The 5,290-nt window shown below is 34.1% G+C and overlaps 1 long non-coding RNA gene across 1 annotated transcript; it reads right to left on the bottom strand.

Moving 5' to 3' along the window:
* Positions 1–2,530: 2,530 nt before the first annotated feature.
* On the bottom strand, positions 2,531–3,459 carry LOC149181092 (uncharacterized). Its single transcript, XR_016257515.1, has 2 exons — positions 3,202–3,459; positions 2,531–3,104 (listed from the first exon to the last, which is right to left on the bottom strand). It is a non-coding gene; the product is annotated as an uncharacterized LOC149181092 (long non-coding RNA).
* Between the last annotated feature and the right edge of the window lie 1,831 nt (positions 3,460–5,290).

Here is a 5,290-nt window from a genome sequence, read left to right on the forward strand (position 1 = left end):
AAGTAGAACACCAGCACCCAGCTGGACTACTCCACCCATTTCCCATACTGGAATGGAAATGGGAAACTATTTCCATTGATTTATTACAGGACTACCTAAGTCTAAAAAGTAGAATGATTCAATAATTGTGGTGGTAGATAAGTTGAACAAGTCTGCTCACTTCATACCAGTACAATGTACTTTTAAGGTTGTTCAAATTGTTAATATATTTATGCAAAATATTTTTAGGCTACATGAAATATCAAAGGTTTTAATTTCCGACTGTGATGTAAAATTCACATCAGCCTTTTGGAAAGCATTATTTGGAGGTTTAGGCACACAACTACATTTTAGCATTGCCTATCACTTTCAAATAGATGGCCAAACTAAGCGGGTGAATCAGATAGTTGAAGACATGTTGTGGACTTACGTAATGCACCAACCTTTTAAGTGGGAGGATTATATACATTTAGTGGAGTTTGCTGACAATAATAGTTACCATAAATCCTTGCAAATGAGTTCGTTTGAAGTATTATACGGACGCAGGTGTAGGACACCATCGAGTTGGAGCAGACCAGAGGATAAGTTAATGATGGGTCCTGACATGTTAAAAGATATGGAAGCTATGGTTAAAAAGATGTACTCCAATTTAAAGACTGCTCAAGCTCAACAAAAAAATTTCGCTGACCGAAAGAGAAGTTTTCGAGAGTTTCAAGTCGGGGATCATGTTTATGTTCGTATACGAGCTAAGAAGAGTACTCTACATTGGGATGGGTGTGCTAAATTAGCACCCCGATTTTGCAGTTCTTTCCAAATCCTGGGTCGAATTGGACCTGTGGCTTATCAACGTGTTTTGCCCAACCACATATGTGTGCATAATTTTTTTCATGTTTCTGTGTTAAAAAAGTATATTTATTATCCCAAGCATATAATCAATTGGCAGGATATACAGGTAAGTAGATTATTTATAAAGCATTATAAATAATTACCAAGACAGAATACCAAAGAAAAGGGTTGACTAAATTTATTTTATCATGTGTAGGTTGAACCGGAAGGTGAGTTCCTGGTCGAACCCCTGGGTATACTCGATTGGAGAGAAGTAATGTTGCGGAGACGAGTTATCACGCAGGTTAAAGTGCAATGGCAACACCTTGGCCAGAGGAGGCCATCTGGGAGGATGAACAGGTCATGAAGGAGACCTTTCCAAATTTTCTTTCAACAGAGAAACATCAGGACGATGTTTAATCTTAGGGGGGAAGATGTGATGTCCCCAGTAATTGTAAATATTTAATTACTGCAGTTAAACAAACTGGATATTACTATTTAAATTTATACATTTAAAATTTTGATTAAGTTATGCATGAAACAAAGTTTTGGGTGATAACAAATCTTGTAACTCTCACATGTCAAGTAGTCAGGCTATGTAGTTACCTATCCCTAACTACTTTCTTGAAGATTTATTCTCTGGGAAGAAATCAAGAGGGTATTGGTACCTGAGATGAAGAAGGGAGAAGTAAAGGAGATGTTTCCGTGTTGATATGTCAGACGGAACCAAAAGCTAAGTCTGGTTAAGACCAGATAGCAGTGAAATGATAAGATTGTTAGTCTTACAGGAAATCATCTCTCATGTGAGCAATAGCTCGGGGGGAGACTTTGGCCTGAAAGCGAGTCTCATGGTTGGGAGGAAATTTGTCAACTTATAGTTGAACTTGGTCCAAGAGGACAACAGTAAATTCTACATAAACAAGATAAGTATTTATATCTTGGAACATGAAAACATACTGTTAAAAAAATAAAACTTTGAATTCTGTATGAAATAAATATATGACTTATTTCAGTAAAGTCCAAAGTTTGTCTTTAGAAATATTTTGGCATATTAGCTGTCTAGCAAGAATGTGCAAACTTTAAAGAAAAACCATAGTGGAAAACTATAAAAGAGATTAGAATTTAATATATACAAATCTTTATGAATGGAAGTTAGAAAAGCAAACAACCTCTTAGTAAATAATGAAACTGTTAGAAAACTTTCCTAGCAAAGGAATTCTCAATTCTAGAAAGGAAACGGTATTATTTGCTAACATTCCAGATAGGAAAATTATTGTTGTAGGGTTTCCACACTTTCATACCCTTTAGCTACTAAAAACAAGTGGAAACAATAGATAAAATTCTACAGCCAATCAGGCTTATTGAGTTCACTCTAAGAAGAAAACCCGAAATATATTCATCCTAACAGATAGGGCAGAATGGGAACTAATACAAATACCAAACTAAGTCTTATCATGCGGAAATTAATGCGGAGGAAAAGAATTTTAAACCAAATATATATGAAACTGCTGAGAAATAAGACTAACAAGTTTATGCCATAGAAAGTAACAAAGGTACGCATAAAACGAATTCTTGTTAAGAAATGGGTAAAAACCCCAACCGCGTAGTAGTATGAATGCGAAATTGGCAACGAAACATATATTAATATTGCGTGAAATACAAAACCTTGAAATTGGTTAATTGACTAATGCCCTCATAATACCAGAGAAGGACAAGCCAACTCGGATTGAAAACCTTATAAAAACTTTGTAAAATATAAGCCCTATGCTAAGTAAGAATTTCGAAATCCTTTCAAATACACAAAAATTAGATAATTAACAAACATGCAAAGAACAAAGGTTCGGCATAGTAAAGTTTTGTTCGAATCAGGGAAGCCGGATTACAAAAACCATCCTTCCATGACTTCCATAAGTTAAATTACAACATGATTTGAAGGGAAAACTAACAACCCATCTCGGGATGCATACCTAGAACTTAAATTTAAACAAAACGACGGCTTTATGAGCAGAGTCAATAAATATATTTCCCTGGGCATCTATACACTGGATCCAGAAAATGTATAAACAACAATTGACAAGTTTTACGAACAGTCCAAGGATTAAACAAGAAGTTGGCAAAGTTAGGCCAACTAAAGCCTTAAGATTTTGAACCTCTTCGTTCCAAGAATTTTCCAGATAATCTTTCACATTACCCGGAGATTGGATGGCCCATTGAGATTGCAAACCCGCGGACTGGCACAGGGAGGTAGGGTTTCGACCTAGAATGATCATTTTCCTGTTGCTGGAAGCCTTTGGCGAAACCTAACCAAAATAGTAAGCACTGTTAATTATTAAAAGAAGAGCTAACAAATGTCAGTTACGAAACGAAAATATTAAAAACAAACAGACATTCTATTACCTGGATTGGTATATTGTGTGAAATTCGTCCAAGGAAGAAGCACCAGGTTTGTCTCAGTGAACTAACCACCGAGCAAGAAGCCACAATGAAACTACGATAGAGTAAGGGATGTATCATCAACAACATGAAGAAGTAAATGCGAACCAGAGACAAACCCTGAAGTCATGACGTGGAACGGGTAGCTCTGCCAGATAAAGAGAGAAATGCCAAAAATGCCTGAGGATGCGTAGGAAAAAGGAATTAAGGAAAATACTCTTAGCTGTCCGATGGAGTTGAGCCATAAAGGATCGTTGATGAGGCGATCATACCGAGAAGGTGATGAACAGCTGGAAGAAACCGGAAGAGTCCAGAAGTCTACTCCCGTCAACTCTTGGGGGTGGGAATCCAAGGTTCATTATGTCAAATTATAGAATCATCAAACTTAAAATCATACGAAATATGTAAACCATTATTACAACAAATCAATATATATATTATTACGAGTAATATGCATAGAATATGTAATTTACATGTGGCCATATAATATCCTGGGCATTAATACTTTATAAATGAATGAAATCAAAAGTTTGTTTATAATTATTGTTGTTTAAAGAGATGTGACAAATAACCTTATAAATAAACAATTAAAAATTTGTGAGTCATTCACTGGATTTGTTATGGCTTTGAGTTGTTGGATTCTTGCTCTCTACTTACCAATAAATTCCATATAATGATTTTTGAGCATAATACTGGATTTGTTATGGCTTTGAATTGTTGAATTCGTGCTCTCTACTTACAAATAAATTCCATATAATGATTTTTGGGCATAACACTTACAAATAAATTCCATATAATGATTTTTTTGGCATAACATAACTTAGATTATCACATATTTCTATTTGTACATTTGGCCCCTTTGTTACCTTCATTCTGTCACCAATGGTTTCCACGCACAAAAATGCTCGATTTTATGATAGTACAAGCAAGACTGCCACTGCACACTCTTTCAAACTATGATGTACAATCCAAGATTTTATGATAGTACAAACAAGACGGCCACTGCACACTCTTTCAAACTATGATGTACAATCCAAAAATATACATAATTATGATAATTTGAAAATATAACATTGTTGCCCCATTCATCTAATTTTAGATCAAAATGCACATTTAGAGATGTGATCTCTTTATACACGTCGTAGGCCTTGAATTAAATAAATCTAAAGTGATATCTATTATCTCCCACTAACTAGCTGCATGATTTTTCAATCTTGACGTTTTGTATGCCGCTATTGCATTCAGCGTTTCTAACCATAGCCGCCTTCAAATAAATGGAAATTTATATTGAAAAATCCATTTATATTTCTTGGCTGGCTCTGGATAGAAATAACGAAATAACGAATAGAATAGGGCCCACAACAGTTGAGAGTGGTCCAAGATTGAGAAATGATGCAGCGAGGCATTGGGTGATAGTACATACAAATTCAATGCTGACCAAATCAGAAGCACTTAAATCACGTTTGGTGAGAAATCAAGTGTCCTTTACATTTTCCATTTGATTGTGACCATGTCGGACTGTGTTCAACGAAAGGACCACGTCGGCGAATGGCTCTTCACATATATCTGCATTGCACCTCACTTCACAAAGCTGTGGCCCTTCTCACACAGCCTTCACGCAAAATCCATCAATCGCCTGTTTATCTATATTTCACTTTTTTAACCATTATTTGCTGTTATTTTTAAAATTTGCCTGATATTTTTAAAACGTCATTTTTTAAGTATATTTAAAATTTACATATTAATATTTATTTTATTGACTTTTCTATAAATTACCGAAAAGTTTTTTTTATTTTTTATTTTTCAATTAAATAACAAATAGTTTTAATATTATTTTTTATTTTTCAATTAAATAATAAATAGTTTTAATATTGTGTTGGTTTGATATGTTATGTAAATATTTTAACTTAGTAAAATAAAATGGAGTAGTCTTTAAATATAATTTTTTGAAAAGTTTTCTAGTTTATTTTCAAATCTAATGTGTCTACAATTGGATTCATTGAAATTTAAAGTTTTTTGTCTACAAATATATAATTTGTCAATAAAAATTAAA

The sequence above is a fragment of the Pinus tabuliformis genome, chromosome 3_2 (assembly GCF_031772625.1).
Source record: "Pinus tabuliformis cultivar Carrire ecotype Pingquan chromosome 3_2, CPIR1, whole genome shotgun sequence".
Lineage (NCBI taxonomy): Eukaryota > Viridiplantae > Streptophyta > Pinopsida > Pinales > Pinaceae > Pinus > Pinus tabuliformis.